General features: G+C 40.0%; 1 long non-coding RNA gene across 2 annotated transcripts in view; it reads left to right on the top strand.

The window, feature by feature from the left end:
- LOC111554375 overlaps positions 1-20,006 on the top strand; it is a 128,461-nt gene that overhangs the window by 107,776 nt on the left and 679 nt on the right. Inside the window, exon 4 of one of the 2 annotated variants that reach the window (XR_002735232.2) lies at positions 18,681-20,006. This exon is cut by the window's right edge and continues 679 nt beyond it. This is a non-coding gene — a long non-coding RNA (uncharacterized LOC111554375). Of the gene's footprint in view, positions 1-8,774; positions 8,927-18,680 lie in introns of those variants that run through there. The other variant, XR_002735231.1, reaches the window with a different exon arrangement.

The following is a 20,006-nucleotide window of genomic DNA, read 5'->3' as shown; positions in this document are numbered from 1 at the left end:
AAACATCGTGTTAACATAGTAAATAGGCATAGGTAACATGTGAGGGAGGCTGAAGCAGACCTCTTTGACTGTGGTATTCAGGCTTCCTTGCTGGCTTTCTGGCTTTCTTTGCTTGGGGGGTTTCTCTCTGAGGACAATTTATCTTTTTTTTTTTTTTTTTTTTTTTTTTTTGAGATGGAGTTTCGCTCTTGTTGCCCAGACTGGAGTGCAACAGCACAATCTCGGCTCACCACAATCTCCACATCCCAGGTTCAAGTGATTCTCCTCCTCAGCCTCCCAAGTAGCTGGGATTACAGGCATGAGCCACCACACCCGGCTAATTTTTGCATTTTTAGTAGAGACAGGGTTTCTTCATGGTGGTCAGGCTGGTCTTGAACTCCCTACCTCAGGTGATCCACCCGCCTCGGCCTCCCAAATTGCTGGGATTACAGGCGTGAGCCACCGCACCTGGCCTGATGACAATCTATCTATAGGAGGCATCGGCAAGAGATCAGAGTCAGAGGAAGGATGAGGGTATTTATTCTCCTGGCTCTCTCTCTGCCGGTCCACTTGTAGGCAGCGGCTGCATGAGGCCACATCCTAAGGCCACAGCCTCTGTTGGTGAACTGTTCTCCACCACAGCTCTTTCCAGGTTCCCATAACCACTCCCTGTGACCCTCCAGGTCTCAGGTGGTTTTGTCCCTTCACTGATGCCAGCCCAGTGGTGCCATACTGTTCCTTGTTAGTTTCCCTTCATTCTTTGTTAACAACCTTTGTAAATATCTTCTTCATTAACATGCATACAGATCTATTTTTTTTTTTTTTTTTTTTTTTTGAGACGGAGTCTGGCGCTATCGCCCAGGCTGGAGTGAGTGGCGCGATCTCGGCTCACTGCAAGCTTCCCCTCCCGGGTTCACGCCATTCTCCTGCCTCAGCCTCCTGAGTAGCTGGGACTACAGGCGCCCGCCACCGCGCCCGGCTAATTTTTTGTATTTTTAGTAGAGACGGGATTTCACCGTGGTCTCGATCTCCTGACCTTATGATCCGCCCACCTTGGCCTCCCAAAGTGCTGGGATTACAGACGTGAGCCACCGCGCCCAGCAACCATACAGATCCATTTTTAATTGGTAGTGGAGAATCACAGTGATAGAATCAAATCATAGTTTTGATTTGCTCACTTAACATGACATCACAAACATTTCTCAAGGTTTCCACAAAGGCTGCACAATGACCATTTCATGGTAACACAATATTCCACCTTATTATATACAATAGTTTCCTAATATATTTTTCCTTTCCTTTCCTTCCCCCTTACTTACTTTTTCTTTTCCCTTTCTTTGTTTACCATTACAGATAGACAAAATAAACATTCTCAAGGAGCAGATTTTTAATGCATCTTTTCTTTTTTTTAATCCTGAAGCCTTTTGTCTTTCAGCCACATTTCTACCTTTTCTTCTGAATTTTTCTATAGGCAAATAGTTAAACTCATTCTACTTGAAATATATTTACACTCACCTGTCAACAGACATTTGTTTAAACTACACTCTCCACTTGAAATACTGTCTTGTCCCAGTCTTTCAAATGCAAACTTTCCTGGCTATCCAAATTAGATATGTTATTCTGTCTTTTGAGTTTTCTTTTGAACTGCCCTATTCAAATAATTTATTTGGTAATTAGTGATTTTTATTGTTATTTTGAAATGTAAATTAAGTCTTTTAGGTTATTTAACTTTAAACATATTTTTTTTTTTTTTTTTTTTTTTTTTGAGACGGAGTCTTGCTCTGTCGCCCGGGCTGGAGTGCAGTGGCCGGATCTCAGCTCACTGCAAGCTCCACCTCCCGGGTTCAGCCATTCTCCTGCCTCAGCCTCCGGAGTAGCTGGGACTACAGGCGCCCGCCACCTCGCCCGGCTAGTTTTTTTTTTTGTTTTTAGTAGAGACGGGATTTCACAGGGGTTAGCCAGGATGGTCTTGATCTCCTGACCTCGTGATCCGCCCGTCTCGGCCTCCCAAAGTGCTGGGATTACAGGCTTGAGCCATCGCGCCCGGCAACTTTAAACATATTATTATATTTTCCCTTCCAACCAGACTATTAATTTCTTGACAATAGGAACTATTTTATTTCTTTCTTTTTTTTTTTTTTTTTTTGAGACGGAGTCTCGCCCTGTCGCCGGGGCTGGAGTGCAGTGACGGGATCTCAGCTCACTGCAAGCTCCGCCTCCCGGGTTTACGCCAGTCTCCTGCCTCAGCCTCCCCAGTAGCTGGGACTACAGGCGCCGCCACCTCGCCCAGCTAGTTTTTTGTATTTTTAGTAGAGATGGGGTTTCACCGTGTTAGCCAGGATGGTCTCGATCTCCTGACCTCGTGATCCGACCGTCTCGGCCTCCCAAAGTGCTGGGATTACAGGCTTGAGCCACTGCGCCCGGCCTGGAACTGTTATGTCACTTTATGTCTCTTATAGAGACTTTCATGTAGTAATTGTTTCATAAACGTGTTAATTTGAAAAATGTTGGAATACCATATATAAAAGATTGACTTTCCAAAGGCTACATAGGTTTAAGTGTGTTTACACTGAGTTCTCTGTTCATTTCTACGACTACAACCCATGGCTTCATTATATGATGCTTGGATTTCCAATGTTATGTGAGAGTGTTATTGTTCTTATGTGACATTAGGAGGGGAAATGTCTTAGAAGTGTTTATGTCTCTCTAAGTCAAAGTGGAGCCCGTGCATGAGAAAGAAACACCTCCACAATGTAGATTTAAAAGGAAGAGCAGTGGTGGGAAAAATCAGCTTCTGATTACTAATAATAGAGATTCTAAGTTCTTCTATAACATTTGCCCTGCTTTTTCATTATAGCGTGCTATCACCTCCAGATACATTTCACATTTATTTTGTTATTTGCAATAATGATAAAACCTTCCTTACCACAACTAAGATATATGCTACATCAGAGGAACGGCTTTTTCTGTCTTGTAATCTGTATTGTATTCTCAGTCCTAGAACAGGCATAGAGTAGGCACTCGAAAAATGTTTGTTGAGTGAATTAATGAATAAAATGAACATCTATTTGCACAGTCATGCATTGCTCAGCACCAGAGATATGTTCTGCAAAATGCATCGTTAGGCAATTTTGTTATTGTGCGAACATCATAAAGTATACATACACAAACCTAGATGGTGTAGCCTACTGCACACCTTTCTTGCTGCAACTAAGATATATGCTACATGAGAGTAAGGCCTACACCTAGGCTCTATGGGTATAGCCCATTGCTCCTAGGCTCCAAACCTGTACAGCATCATACTGTGCTGAATACTGTAGGCAATTATATCACAATGGTAAGTATTTATGTATCTAAACATAGAAAAAGCATAATGAAAATACAGTATAAAAGATTTCAAATGGTACACACCTGCATAGGCTACTTACCATGAATGGAACTTGCAGGACTGGAAGTTTCCCTGGCTGACACAGTGAGTGGTGAGTGAATGTGAAGGCTGAGAACATGGCCGTACACTACTCTAGATTTTATAAACACTGTACACTTAGGCTACACTAAAACTTATTTAAACATTTTTCTTGGCTGGGCGCAGTGGCTCAAGCCTGTAATCCTAGCACTTTGGGAGGCCGAGACAGGCGGATCACGAGGTCAGGAGATCGAGACCATCCTGGCTAACACGGTGAAACCCCGTCTCTACTAAAAAATACAGAAAAAAAAAAAAATAACCGGGCAAGGTGGCGGGCGCCTGTAGTCCCAGCTACTTGGGAGGCTGAGGCAGGAGAATGGCGTAAACCCGGGAGGCGGAGCTTGCAGTGAGCTGAGATCCGGCCACTGCACTCCAGGCTGGGCGACAGAGCAAGACTCTGTCTAAAAAAAAAAAAAAATTTTTCTTTCTTTGATAATAAATTGACCTTAGCTTTCTGTAACTTTTTCACTTTTTAAACTTAAATGTTTTTAACTTTTTGACTCTTGTACTAACACTTAAAACACAAACATTGTAGCACTCACTGTACAAAAATATTTCTTTGTATCCTTATTCTATAAGTGTTTTTCTATGTTTAAATTTTTAGTTTTTTTTTTCTTCTTTATAAACATTTTGTTAAAAACTAAGACACATGGCCAGGCGTGGTGGCTCAAGCCTGTAATCCCAGCACTTTGGGAGGCCGAGACGGGCAGATCACGAGGTCAAGAGATCGAGACCATCCTGGCTAACACGGTGAAACCCTGTCTCTACTAAAAAATACAAAAAACTAGCCGGGAGAGGTGGCGGGCACCTGTAGTCCCAGCTACTTGGGAGGCTGAGGCAGGAGAATGGCATAAACCCCGGAGGTGGAGCTTGCAATGAGCTGAGATCTGACCACTGCACTCCAGCCTGGGTGACAGAGCAAGACTCCGTCTCAAAAAAAAAAAAAAAAAAACTAAGACACAAACACACGCTTAAGCCTAGGCCAACACAAGGTCAGGATCATCAATATCACTGTCTTCCGCCTCCATATCCTGTCCCACTGGAAAGTCTTCAGGGACAATAACACGCATGGAGCTGTCGTCTCCTATGATAACAATGCCTTCTTCTGGAATCCCTCCTGAAGGACCTGCCTGAGGCTATCTTATAGTTGAATTTTCTTTTTTTAAGTAGAAGGATTACACTCTAAAATAACAATAAAAATAACAGTGCATAGTATTTATGTAGTAAATACGTAATCTGGTATCATGGTCATTTATTATCATTATCAAATATTATGCACATACATAATTGTACATGCTGTACTTTTACACAACTAGTAGTGCAGTAGGTTTGTTTACACCAGCATCTCCACAAATATGTAAGTAGTGTGTTGCACTATGACATTATGACGACTAAGACATCGCTGAGTGATTGGAATTTTTCAGCTCCATCATAATCTTATGGAACTATACTGTGGTCTGTCATTGACTGAAACGTCGTTACGTGATGCACGACTCTGTATTTTGCAATTTTCCAGATAGTGCTATAAATGCTTTGTTTTCCTTATCTCATTTGAGCTTCAGTACATCCTACTCAATAGGTGCTATACCTTTTTAGTAAGGAGACTGAGTCTTAGAGAAATTAAAGGACCTCCAAGATCACGTATCTAGTAACTGGGGAAGGAAAGTAAGAATTAAATCCAAGCAGTCTTTGAGCCCACAGCCTTAGCCATGGTATCAAATTTGTCAGTACAATATTGTGAAATAACAACAATTTGGCTGGGCACGGTGGCTCATGCCTATAATCCCAGCACTTTGGGATGCTGAAGTGGACAAGTCACCCTGAGGTCAGGAGTTCGAGACCAGCCTGGGCAACATGGCAAAATCACCTCTCTACTAAAACTATGAAACTTAGCTGGGCATGGTGGGGGGCACCTGTAATACCAGCTACTCTGGAGGCTGAGGAAGGAGAATTGTTTGAACCCAGGAGGTGAAGGTTGCAGTGAGCCGAGGTGGTGCCATTGCACTCCAACCTGGGTGACAAAAGCAAAACTCCGTCTCAAAAAAAAAAAAAAAAAAATGAGAAAAAGAAAAAGAGAAAAAGGAAAGGAAAGAAATAACAGCAATTAGCATTTGCTATGTGCTTCTAAAATGTATAAACTATTTTCACATCTGTTTTCTCTTTTAATAACATTCAGTGACCTAATCTAATGTTATAGTTGTCCCTACTTTACAGATGGGAAAACTGAGAGATGAAGTTTTTTGTCAAAAGTCATAGTGCCATTAAGTGGCAGACTTGGGAATTAAACTCAAATCTTCTCAGTCCAACCTCCATCTTTCCCCTACCCCCAGCTCCTGGCATCTACCATGCAACAGTTTAAATATGGCCAGAGACCCACATTTATGGTTTTAGACATATGAAAAGAAATTCTATTTCAGAAGTCTCTAATAAAACAACTGTGTTTGGTAGTTACTAATAAAGAATTCCGTTTTAATGTTCACTAATTGTATTTTAGTAGTTACTAAGTCATTACTAATAAAAAATTACACGAGCTCTATTTTTATAATTAATTTATTTATTTTTGAGACAGGGTCTCATTCTGTCATCCAGGTTGGAGTGCAGTGACATGATCACGGATCTCCGCAACCTTGACCTGTCAGTCTCAAGTCATCCTACCACCTCAGTCTCCCCAGTTTCTAGGACCACAGGCACACACCACCACACCTGGCTAATTTTTAAAATTTCTTTCTGTAGAAATAGGGTCTCACTGTCTTGCCCAGGTTGGTCTTGAACTCCTGGCCTCAAAGGATCTGCCTACTTCAGTCTCCCAAGGTGCTGGGATTACATGTGTGACCAATCATGCCTGGCCCATGAGTTCAAAATTTGGGGGGACAGTCCCTAAGCATCTTTGACTTTGGAAGGATATGACAGTAACAAAATTTTCACTGGTAACTTTCACAAAGACTGCACAATCATTTATTCAGGAGGCATTTGTTTTATATGTTGAAAACATTTACTTGCCATTGGTACAATAACTTATCTCCTTCTCTCCTCTTAGATACTTAGTCCTACAACAGGTGATGGTAGAGGTCTCCAAAGTGTTTTTTCTTTTGACAAATTAAAATATATTATAAACATGATTCTGACAATTAAGATTCATGGCATGACTGTAAAGAAAACAGTCTGGGTGAAGTGGCTCACATCTGTAATGTCAGCACTTTGGGAGGCTGAGGTGCGCTGCTTGCTTTAGCACAGGAGTTCAGCACCAGCCTGGGCAACATGGTGAGACCCCATCTCTACAAAAAATACAAAAATTACCCAGATGTAGCAGTGTTTTCCTGTAGTCCTGGCTACTCGGGAGGCTGAGGTGGGAGGATCTCTGGAGACGGGGGAGATCTAGGCTGCAGTGAGCCGAGATTGCACCACCACACTCCAGCTTGGGCAACAGAGCAAGATGCTATCTCCGAAAAAAGAAAGGGGGGGGGGGGGGGGGGGGGGAAGAAAAGAAAAAAGAAAACAGTGGAGTAGCAGTAAAAGTTACAGAGGCTGAACAGATCTAGAGGCTACACAGGAACGGCAGGAGATACAATCTAGAGCAGTGGTTCCCAACCTTTTTGGCACCAGGGACTGGTTTGGTAGAAGACAATTTTTCCTTGTATGGGGGTAGGTTGGGAGCAATGGTTTCAGGATGAAACTGTTCCACCTCAGATCATCAGGCTTTAGATTCTTATAAGGAGTACACAACCTAGATCCCTGGCATGCGCAGTTTACAATAGGGTTCACACTCCTGCGAGAATCTAATGTCACTGATCTGACAGGAGGTGGAGCTAAGGCCATAAGGCTCACTCACCTGCCACTCACCTTCCACTCACCTCCTGGTGCGGCCCAGTTCCCAACAGGCCATGGTCCATGGCCCGGGAGTTGGGGACTCCTGATCTAGAGGCTGCACTGAGGAATGGCAGGAGATAGGATGGAGAGAAATCTGAATCAATGTGCTGGAGAATGGCTGATGGTAGTGACAACAGGAGAAGGGGTGTCAATCAAGGCGGGCACAGACTTTACTAGTATGAGTTGTGGGATAAAGGTGAGAAAGGTTTGATGAGGAGTAAGTAGATTAAAGAATATGTCAACCTTCTCTTCAGGGTAAGGGATGAAGAGGTATTCTCCACTTGTGGAAAGTGAGAAGGGAGGATTGTCACTTTACGTCAGGGTAAGATGGTAGAGTAACTGTTCATAATATGAAGAATAATTAGCCTTATAATAGGAGATCCGAAACATAGCTAAAAATGACTTGGGAATCTTTAGGGATCAGAAACTGAATTTGATTTAATATAGAAATATTATCATTAATAGAAAGGTGTTATACTTTGACATAATAAAGAAGTACTCCTATTGTCTATTCAAAAGTTTTACTTTTCATAAAGCTTTTAAAGTTTATAAGCATGTTACTGGCCAATTTGATGTTCAGATTAATCCAAGACTCACCTTAGCACATGCTGATCTGCTGCCTGCTTCTTCAACATACACAGATTTCTCTTTTTTAGAACATGTGTGGCATTTACTTTCCATACTACTCACTTGGAATTTGTCGTAATTAGCTTCTTAATGATAGTTTCAGTTTTTACACATACACACCTGTAATCTTGCCAGCTATGTGTGTATGTTTATTCGAAGTAACGTGTGTTCGGGAGTACCTGCCACAGGCTTTTTCCTAGAGCTGCAATGCTTAGTTTGGGGCTGGCATATTTGCTTACTCAGCTACTAATTGCAGAGTGATTATTTAGGCTTTGGGCTGTTTTCTTCTTCACAGCCGGCAAAAGTTGTGGTGAAAACTACATGGTACAATTTATGGAAATCCGTGAGTTGTAATTCATTCACAATTTTACTTCTTGATGAAAGGCAATGAGTATCTCTTTAAGTGAGAAATTTGATAAAAACTGGATTTTAAGGAAGCATCACCTCCCCCAAAGGGTAGGCTTCCTTTCTGAGATCTCCTAGCTGCCAAGGTTGCTAAGGCAAACCTTTGCATATACAAATTTGGGTCAATGTGTTGACAGGATGTCAGATTTGTGTAGCTAAGGGAGCTTCAGCATGAATATTGAGCTGTATGCCACTTCATTGATGCCCAAATGAACCTGTAGGTGCCTATTTGTGCCTGAAGCTATTGGGGTGGAAAATAGAAGCCCTTCTTGTGAAAACCTAACCAAGGTCCACAACTCAGCCTTGACCAGCAGCAACTACTTTTCAGCAACAACTGAAAAGTAAATTCAAATAGATCTGAATGATGGAGCACTGATTTATTTTCATCATACAGCCTGTAATTTCATGTTGCAGTTATTTTTCCTCATAGACTTACCTGTGCGTATATTAGAAGTCTTCCTGGTGCCAGGAATCAACAAAGAGTTGAGGAACGAAGAACTAATTTAATCAGCTAATTTGGAGAAACTAAGTCTTACAATTATTATTTAGTTCATCAAAACATGTAAATCTCAATGACAACAATGAAATACGTGACAACTCTTTTTTTTTTTACCAGAAAAGTAAATTTGAAATTGTATTTTAGGGCTATGAAAATTTTACTTGAGATTGAACACCGTAAACATCAGATGACTTTTATATTATTTATGAAATAGAAGTGTGAATCACCATAAGCACTTGTTTTAACTTCTTAAAGTTCTGTTACGTAACATTTTGTTACCCAGGATTTCACTAATTAGTGTTTCTACATATGTATAGTACAATGATAATTGATGTTATAATTCATCAGTCACAATGATTTTGAGTCATTGAGTGACCTTTTCATCAAAGATTTAGTTGTACACAAATTTAGTTTTACTTGATATTTGTTTTTAATTATTATTTTATAAGAATTGGCAATCTATTAGAAAACCATTAGCTAGAGACTGGGCGTGGTGGTTCACGCCTGTAATCCCAGCACTTTGGGAGGCCAAGGTGGGCGGATCACGAGGTCAGGAGATCGAGACAATCCTGGCTAACATGATGTAACCCTGTCTCTACTAAAAATACGAAAAATTAGCTGGACAAGGTGGCAGGCTCCTGGAGTCCCAGCTACTTGGGAGGCTGAGGCAGGAGAATGGCGTGAACCTGGGAGGCGGAGCTTGCAGTGAGCTGAGATCTCGCCACTGCACTCCAGCCTGGGTGACAGAGCGAGACTCCGTCTCAAAATAAAATAAAATAAAATAAAACAAAAAACCAAAACCATTAGCTAGAGTATTTGAATTATATCCATCTCCTCCTATCATGTAAGGTAATATAATTTATTTTCTTTGCTCCAGTAAACACCTAGGGCATTTGAAACCTTGGGCAGATCATTTTTTCACACTTCCCTTGTCTTATACCACAAAATTATTTTCTGTAAAATTCATAAAATGAAACCAATAATAATATTGTCTAAAAAAGAAATGTAAACCATGAATATTTTCTTTTACTGAACTTTAAATTTATAATTGTTCAGGTAAAGGAAAAATAAAGACTTCTAAATAAATAGAGATTATAGTACAAAAAATGGAAAAAATGAATTAATAGTCTTTAAGTATAGTAATGCATTTTTTTGAGAAAAGGGAAAAATATTATATCTACATATCAGTCTGTTGCAGTAATAAATAATATTATAATTTCTGCTTTTCACTTTGAGCTATAATTTCTGCAAGTTTGTCAGTGACTTTGTCAAAATTGATCTTTACACATTTATATTCAATAGATAATATAGTCACACTTATTTTTTCCCTTTGTTGATTAAAGAACACTTTTGGCCGGGTACAGTGGCTCATGCCTGTAATCCTAGCACTTTAGGAGGCTGAGTCAGGAGGATCACTTGAGCCTAGAAGTTTAAGACCAGCCTGGGCAACACAGAAAGTCCCTGTCTCAAAAAAATGTTTTAAAAATTAAAATATTAAGAATAATTTTAATTTTTTTTTTTTTTTTTTTTTTTTTTGAGACTGAGTCTCACTCTGTCGCCCAGGCTGGAGTGCAGTGGCTGGATCTCAGCTCACTGCAAGCTCCGCCTCCCGGGTTCACGCCATTCCCCTGCCTCAGCCACCGGAGTAGCTAGGACTACAGGCGCCGCCACCTAGCCCGGCCAGTTTTTGTATTTTTTAGTAGAGACGGGGTTTCACCGTGTTAGCCAGGATTGTCTCGATCTCCTGACCTCGTGATCCGCCCGTCTCAGCCTCCCAAAGTGCTGGGATTACAGGCTTGAGCCACCGCGCCCGGCCAAGAATAATTTTAATTAACTTTAGTTTTGAAATGTTTCTTTTATATGAAACAAAATATAACAATAGGAAAAGTTTTAAACATAATTTTGGCAGAAATTCATAAAAATCCCATTTTACAATAAATCCCATGTCTTTATTCCCTCAGAATCAATTCTAATGGCTCTTAAATACTTCTGCAGTTGAAAAAAATTAACTATAAATAAAAATTCCACATGAGCACTCAGGATGACAGGATTAAGTGCCTTCAACTCTATTTCTTTGTCTTTATAACTGTTATGGTTTGAATGTTTTTCCCAAATTTCATGTGTTGAGAAATTAATCCTGAAAGTCATATGTTGATGGAATTTGAAGGTGGGATCTTTAAGAGCTAATTAGGGTTAGGTAAGGTTATTGAGGTTGGGGCCCCTTGATAGTATGGTGGCTTTATAAGAAGACAAAGAGAGCTAAGCTGGCCTGCTGTTGCCCTCTTGACATATGATATCCTCTGTACATGCAGCAAACAGGACCTCACAGATGCCAGCAACTTGACATTGGACTTCCTAGCCTCCAGAACTGTAAGAAATAATTTTTTTTTTTTTTTTTAATTTTGGAAGTCACCCAATCTGTGGTATGCTGTTATAACAACAGAAAATGAACTAAGGCAGAATATTGGTACCAGAAGTGGGGTTGTTACTATAACAAATATCTGAATTGTGGAAGCAGCTTTGGAATTGGGTAATGAGTAGAGGCCGGAAGAATTTGGAGGAGCAGGCTAAAAATAAGCCTGTATTGCCATGAACGGAGCATTAAGGGTGATTCTGCTGATGGCTTAGAAGAATAGAAAACTAGGGAAAGTCTGGAACTTCTTAGAGATTACTTGAGTGGTCATGGCCAGAATGTTGATAGATAGTAAAGGTCTCAGATGGAACTAAAGAACAAGGTATTGGAAACTGTAGCAAAGACTATTATAAAGTAGCGAAGAACTTGGCTGACATATGTCTATGCTTTATGGAAGGCAGAATTTGAGAGTGACAAATTAGAATATTTAGCAGAAAAACTAAGCAACAAAGTATTCCAGTTGCTGCATAGCTACTTTTAACTGCTTATAGTAAAATAGGAGAGAATATATATATTATTATTATTTTTTTGAAATGGAGTCTCACTCTGTTGCCCAGGCTGGAGTGCAGTGGTGCTATCTTTGCTCTTGCTCACTGCAACCTCTACCTCCCGCATTCAAGCAATTTTCTCCCTCAGCCTCCTGAGTAGCTGGGATTACAGTCGTGCACCACCACGTCTGACTAATATTTGTATTTTTAGTAGAGATGGGGTTTTGCCATGTTAATCACTTTGGTCTCAGACTCCTGACCTCAAGTGATCTACCCGCCTCAGTCTCCCAAAGTGCTGAGATTACAGGCATGAGCCACCACGCCCCATCTGGAGAAGAGATTATTTAAAGACAGAACTTATAATTAAAAGGAAAGCAGAGTGGAAAGATTTGGAAAATCTGCAGCCTGGCCATGCAGTAAAGAATAAGAGTATTTTCAGCAGAGAAAGACAAGAGTGTGACCAAGCGACTGCTTGAGAAGATGAGTAAGGGCAGAATGGAACCAGAGGCTCTTCATTAGGCTAATGGGAGAAGAACCTGAAAGTATCTCAGAGATCTTTCAGGCTGTCCCTCCCATCACAGTCCTGGAGCTCTGGGGGAATAAAATGGTTTCAGGGGACAAGTTACTTCCTGGTGCTACTTCCAGTCTCTGCTATCTGCATTCCAGTGTAGTGCTTCTCGGCCACCTCAGCTGAAGCTCAAATGGCTCCAAGTGTGACTGCACCAGCCACTCCTGAAGGTACAGTTGTAAACCTTGATGGTATCCACCTGGTGCTAATTCTGTAGGTACACAGAATACAAGAGCTGTGGAGGCATGGCTTCCTCCACTTGGGTTTTAAAGGATGCCATCAATAGCCTGGGGACACAGGCAGAGACTTGCCACAGGAGCGGAGACACCACAGAATGCCCCCACTACAGCAATGCCTAGTGGAGCTGCAGGGGCAGCATCACCCCTAAAACCCCAGACTACAACTACCAATGTGCAATGCCAGGCTGGAAGGATTCCATGAGACTTCAATATGTGAAAACAGCTGCTTGAGCAGAGTCCAGCAAAGCCATAGGGGTGGTACTGCCGAGGATTTGAAAGTCTAAACCCACAGTGTTTCTAGGAGGTGGTATATGGAATAAAAGCTTTAAGGCTTAAAGTTGTTTTCCCTTTTGAGTTTCAGAATTACTTGAGACCAGTTGCCCCTTATTTTCTTTCCTCTTTCTCCCTTTTGGAATAGGAATGTCTTTCCTACGCCTGTCCCACCATTTTATTTTGGAAGTAGATATCTTGTTTTGATTTCACAGGCTCATAGCTGGAGGAAATTTGCATGGGATGAATTGTGCCTTGAGTCTTACCCATATCTGGTTAAAATGAGACTCTGAACTTTGGACTTTTGAAGTGGTGCTGGAATGATTTAAGATTTTGGGGATATTGGAATGGAATAAATGTATTCTGCATGCAAGAAAGGCATAAATTTCAGGGGCCAAGGGTTTATGAATGCTGTGGTTTAAATGTGTTTCCCAAAATTCATGTGTTGGAAACTTAATCCTCAAATTCATATGTTGATGGCATTTGGAGGTAGGGCCTTTGGAAGGTTATTAGGGTCAGATAAGATCATCAGGGTGGGGCCCCCATGGTGGGACTGGTGGCTTTATAAGAAGAGAAAGAGAGAGCTGAGCTGGCAAGCTCTTGACCTCTTGCCACAGCCTTCAGCTATATTACGATGCAGCAAAAAGGGCCCTCACCAGATGCTAGCACTTTGTTATTGGACTTCCCAGCCTATAGAACTGTAATAAATAAATTCCTTTTCTTTATAAATTACCCAGTCTATAGTATTGTTATAGCTAACAAAAAACAGACAAATACCACAATCATTGTACTCCTACTGTTCATTTAAAATCTATTGTTTATATGCAAGAATATATAGTTAGTATCACTGAGTTGAAAGACTAACTACCCAAAGCAAACTCAATGGCTCTCAATTCTTATAAACTGACTCTCAAAATGAACATGTGTAGCTGAGTCCATATATGTTGGGGACAATGTGCCTGACAGTTTTCTGAACTTTCATGTAGAATGCAGTGTTTATAAAGCCTAAGAAATAAAAATGTACAAACTTTTGACTTCACAGACTCATACCTGGGGGGAATTTGTCCACTACATTATTAAAACTTAATAATGTAATTGAAGTGTACAACTATATTACTAAAACTTAACAGTAACCATTTGTTTAGAACTTAGACAAACTCTTTTTTTTTTTTTAGGCAAACTCTTTTTGTGGAGAGTATTATTTTATTCCCTACATTGTTTAGAATGATCAGCACCTGGGTATGATACCAAAAAGCAGATTTTTTTTTTTTTTTTTGTTTGGGGGGGACAGAGTCTCACTCTGTTGCCCAGGCTGGAGTGCAGTGGCACAATCTGGGCTCACTCCAACCTCTGCCTCCTGGGTTCAAGTGATTCTTGTGCCTCATCCTCCCAAGTAGCTGAGACTACAGGCATGAGCCACCATACCCAGCTGATTTTTGTATTTTTAGTAGAGACGGGGTTTTGCCATGTTGGCCAGGCTGCTCTTGAACTCCTGGCCTCATGTGATCCACCAGCCTCGGCCTCCCAAAGTGGTGGGATTACAGGCGTGAACCATCATACTCGGCAAAAGCAGATTGTTTTTAAGGTTGTTTTAATATTGATTATCCACTTTCTGAAGACAGTGCCTCATTACTTGTATGGACGGTTCTCACTGTTCCCCAGTATGTCCGCTCCCTCCACCTTGAGTCCACAACTGCTTTGCTTTATAAAGTTGTATTTCAGTATTATACTAGGTAGTTTGGAGTGTTGTTTTCAGAAACCTTTTTTTTTTTTTTTTTTAAACAGTTTTTTTTTTTTTTTTCTATCATGCCTCTTCTTAGCATATCAGAAATCTTACTTTTTTCCAAGTTATTAATTGTCATTCAGGAAGCTGTATACTGTTTGATGAGAGCTAGACCTATAGATAAATACTGATTTGTATTTAGCATGTATCTGTACATTTGTTTAAAAGAATAATTCCTTTTAAAAAGTAAGAATGAAAGAGATTAAACAGAAGACTGTGGAAGCATTCCCAACAGTTTTTTTTTCATATGTGCTTGTATTTGCCCATCATCGAAACTAACTTATCATATCCTATCTCTTTCATGGAGGCACAAAGTAAGAATCCTTCACAAGAGAGCTCTCTTTTTCTTGTTTTTTCATCCCAGTAAATAAGTATGCATGGATTTTTTTATACATTTATCAGGTTTTCTTTTTCTTTTTCTAGCTGGCACCCCAAACAGTGCCCAGGCTGCATGATACTATGTATGAGTCTGTTTTTATTCGACACTATTGTATTCTTTTCCTCTTTGTAAAGTTAATTCCTGTATAGCGTCTGAATGGGTTTTAAAAAAAATCAATTAGCTTTTACTTGGAAAATCTTTTCCTGTCTTATATAGAATAATGATTTTTTCATCTGTCAAGGGGGTTATTAATAAATGCCACCAGTGGGGTTAGAACATTCTCTGGTGTTTGCTTTAGGAGAACGAGGGGATTGTCGGAAATCCTAGCCAAACTGAACCATAATTAGAGAGAAAATGTTAGCAATTAGAACTATACGTTAGGCTTTAATTTACTACCATGGAAAAGTCAAGGGTGGCATTTCTATTCCATTTTTAGGTGCAGCCAGATGGATTGCTCATTACAGGGTAATTTCCACCGACCCTCTGCACTTCTCAGGGTAACAAAGCCACTGACAGTGCTACGCAGCTCAGTGGCTCAGATTTTATTTTATTTTTTGTGGGGGTGGAGAGTGGAGTAGTTATCAATTTCCTACATAGTCATTGACATTATTGGGAATCTTTTTACATGCTGTATAATTTTAGGCCAAGAAAGCAGTTTGGTAACACAAGTACATTAATATAATTTACTTTTCTACTTTGCCCTGCGTATGTTAGTTATACTAGCATATTTTAGCAATCTTCGCATTTTCAAGTTACCCTCTTTAGTGTTTCTACTTTTGGTTTTTCCTAGTAACCAAAATGAACATTTTAGGTTGTTGTTAAGAAAAGAAACTACACACACCATCTCCCACCAAAGTAATATAGCTGTAATCTAATTCTAATCTAATTCCAGTAAAGCTTTGGAGGCCACAAGGTGATATATTTTTGACGATATGGGATATACTTTATAATTTTTTCTTTTTATCTCACAATCAAATGCCATTTCTTTGTTACATGTCCTATCCAATTTTTTTTTAATAAAATGAATTTGGTGCCAACATGGTAATGTAAGTGTATTTACTTTAGGGTTGCAACATTTTCAGGGGGGAAATAAGTCTTCTACTTACTTTATATTCTAGTGAGTCAGAATCAGTCACAGTTTCCTTTGCTCATGAAAATATAGTTGCAAGTTCCTTTATTTTATCTTTTTATTGAGATAAAATATGTAGAACATAAAATTTACCATTTTAATCATTTTTAGGTATACAATTCAGTGGTATTCGTACAGTCACATTGCTGTGCAAGCATCATCACCATCCATCTTCAGAACTTTTTCATCTTCCCCAACTAAAATTTGTACCCGTTAAACAATAACTCTCCATTTTCCCCACCTCCTTAGGGAAGTACCAGGTAAAACAGGAATCATACAATATGTGGCCTTTTGTGCCTAGTTTATTTCACTTGCATAGTGTCATAAGGGTTTATCTATGTTTTCAGGATTGCCTTCCCTTTTAAGGCTGAATAATATTCCATTATATAGGTATCATAAAGGGAAGGTATCTTCCTTCCTTTCTCTTTCTCTCCTTTCTCTCCTTTCTTTCTTTCTTTCTTTTTTCTTTCCTTCCTTCCTTCCTTCCTTCCTTCCTTCCTTCCTTCCTTCCTTCCTTCCTTCCTTCCTTCCTTCCTTCCTTCCTTCCTTTCCTTCCTTCCTTCCTTCTGAGACAGAGTTTCACTCCTGTTGCCCAGACTGGAGTGCAATGGCACAATCTCACCTCACTGCACCTCTGCCTCTCTGATTCAAGCAATTCTCTTGCCTGAGCCTCCCAAGTACCTGGGATTACAGGCATGTGCCACCATACCCAGCTAATTTTGTATTTTTGGTAGAGATGGGGTTTCACCATGCTGATCAGGCTGGTCTCCTGAGCTCCTGACCTCAAGTGATCTACCCACCTCAGCCTCTCAAAGTGCTGGGATTACAGGCATGAACCACCACCCCCAGCCTCCTTTATTTTATTTGACTTTAGAGACAGAGTTTTGCTCTTGTTACCCAAGCTAGAGTACAAATGGCACGATCTCGGTTGACTGCAACCTCTGCCTCCCGGGTTCAAGCAATTCTTCTGTCTCAGCCTCCCGAGTAGCTGGGATTACAGGCATGCACCACCAGCCTGGCTCATTTTGTATTTTTAGTAGTGATGGGGCTTTCACAATGTTGGCCAGGCAGGTCTCAAACTCCTGACCTCAGGTGATCCACCTGCCTCTGCCTTCCAAAGTACTGGGATTACAGGCGTGAGCCACTGTGGCTGGCTGGAAGATACTTTTATTTTAAGTACTTTACACATATTTCCTAAGGCTGTACCTCCATACTCAAGTCTTGTTTGCATTCTGCTATCTGCAGCTAATATCTGTTAACAAAGCCTCGCTGGCCTTATCACGGTTGATGTGGCTGATAAGAAGGCTTGGCATGTTTTGCCTCATGATGAGTTCATCAGAGGCAGTTCAGAAGATGAACGAAGGAAAATATCCAATCTTTCCATTAAAAATACCAGTTAGAGAGCAACCATGTAAGACAAATTTTTGAGTCATGCAGAGAAAAGTAGTTAATTTTATTTTCAAGTAAATGTTAAGACAGCATTACTAAAAACATTTGCATTCATAATTCATTACAGTTATCAATGGTTGAAAAATTCAAACAACTAAGTATCTTAAATTTTCTCTTTAAGGATCAGAAAACCAAAAATATTTTCCCTGCATTCTATATTATATCAGACTTTAGCCAAAATTTTTCATGCTTCTTATGGAAAAAATCATCAACACAAAAATCCCATACTTTTGTCAATTGAAAATATTACAGTTCTATAACAGTATGACAGAAGGTATTTATTCCTCAGAACATCCATATGATATAAACAAAACATTAGTGAACTCTTGGTTTTTAAATGTTTAGATGCTAAAACTTTTATATGACTACTCTGCCTGAAGTTAAAGTTAGCCTTTCATAGGCTAAGTTACTAAAAAAAACTCTTTCCAAAAAAGGAAAGAGAAAATTTAATAGAAGAAAATTTAGAGTTATGGTTTAACAATCTGTTTAATATTTTTTTCATTCATTAGAAGAGGCAAACCTATAACTGTTTTTAGTTCTATCTCAAAGATATCAGCTTTGTGCTCCTCCCCTTTCTGACCCTAGTCTTACTTTTTTTTCATCACAGACGATTCTCTTCCCCGCTTCCTCCCCACAATTTTATTCTTGCTTTCCACAATCATTTATTGAATGAGAGCTTAGTATGTGGCAGGTGGGACACTTGGGGATTCAGAGATTAATATGACATGTTTACTGTCTTGGAGGAGCCCCCTGTAGGTACAGGTGTGTCTGGTACGTTTTAATTGTCTGTCCTCTCTAATCTACTGGTACTAAGTTCCTGGAGTAGTGAGTTGGTGAGAAAAGGTACCAAGATCTATTAGTGATTTCTATCTATGGCCTGGCCTGTAGACAGAATAGTTAACATACATGTCGTGCCTTTGCCAACCCTTAGTCCAAGACAGCCACAGCTTTTTCCAGCTCCATTTTTTTTTCTATCCAGTCTCTCAAGTTGAGAACTTTAAAAGATGCTTTAACTATCACTCTAGAATATATCACCTTATATTTCCACCAAGTGCCTACCCAATCAATCCCTAAATCATATTCACCAATACCAATTAATTTTTCTCTCTTTTTTTCTAGGCTACCAAGTCGTGATGGAGAAAAACATGAAACCATTGATTCAGTTCATTGCAAATTCATTCTACCAAACCTGCCCTGGCTCTTGTTGCTGCTTGGTAGTCCTTTATTAATCTCTTGGAGACTCACTGATCAGTTTCCTCCATTGGTTGTCTAAAAGCTTTTTTCATGTTTTTGAAACTCACTGTGTGATCTCCCCTTCCCCTTGCACTCCGAAGATGATCTTGCTTTCTGCTTTACTAAGAAGTTCAAGATTATCTGCAATCTCCTTCAACTTTCCACTCCTATGCTATTTTCTATTTTTCTTCATCTCTTGCTTCCTGTGCTCTTTTGTTTTAGAGGAAGAAACAACCCCTCTATTTCTAGGTTGAACCTAACTTCTCCAGGACTCTTGTCTGTAAGTTGTACTTTTTGTTCTTTTTTTTTTTTTTTTTTTTTTGAGGCAGAGTCTCACTCTGTTGCCCATGCTGGAGTGCAGTGGCATGATCTCAGGTCACTGCAACCTCCGCCTCCTGGGTTAAAGCAATTCTTCTGCCTCAGCCTTCCCAGTAGCTGGGATTACAGGTGCCCGTCATCACTCCCTGCTAAATTTTTGTATTTTTAGTAGAGACGGGTTTTTGCTATGTTTGGCCAGGCTGGTCTCGAATTCCTGACCTCAGGTGATCCACCCACCCCCACCCGCCTTGGCCTCCCAAAGTTCTGGGATTACAGACGTGAGCCACCGCGCCCAGCTGAATTGTACCTTATGTTCTGTAAAATACTAAAATCCCTTGTTGTATGTTCTTTAATTTTGAGAAACTAATAAATAAAGCACAGAGAATAATAAGACAAATATGCTTGTTTCCAAAACCCAGAATTGACTGTTAATATTATCAAACACTGACTTATCTTTTTTCTAATAAAAAAGTTACGGATAAAGCTGAAGTTCCCTTTGACCTACCTCTGCAGTCCTGTTGGCTACATTCCCTCCCTCAAAGCAACCCTATATAATATCTGCATGTATTGTTTGAGGTCATTAAAGAATACATTTATGTGCCCATATATATAATAATATGTGTGATTGTTCAGTGGGTAATTTAAGAATTTACAAATTTAATATTCACAGTCTATTTTGTGATGTTTCTGTCTTCTACCCATGCTAGTGTATGTGGATCTATTTGTAAGTTCTCTGAGGGCAGGGACTTTGTCTTGCTCATTGCTGAATTCCCAGAACCTAGAAGAGCATTCGGCAAGTAAACATTCAATCTTTCTTTCCTTCTTCCTTTCCTTCTTCCTTTCCTTCTTCCTTTCCTTTCCTTTCCTTTCCTTTCCTTTCCTTTCCTTTCCTTT

This window comes from Piliocolobus tephrosceles, chromosome 6 (genome assembly GCF_002776525.5).
Source record: "Piliocolobus tephrosceles isolate RC106 chromosome 6, ASM277652v3, whole genome shotgun sequence".
NCBI lineage: Eukaryota > Metazoa > Chordata > Mammalia > Primates > Cercopithecidae > Piliocolobus > Piliocolobus tephrosceles.
Note: the sequence above shows the minus strand (reverse complement) of the source record. Positions and strands in the feature narration are given on the sequence as shown.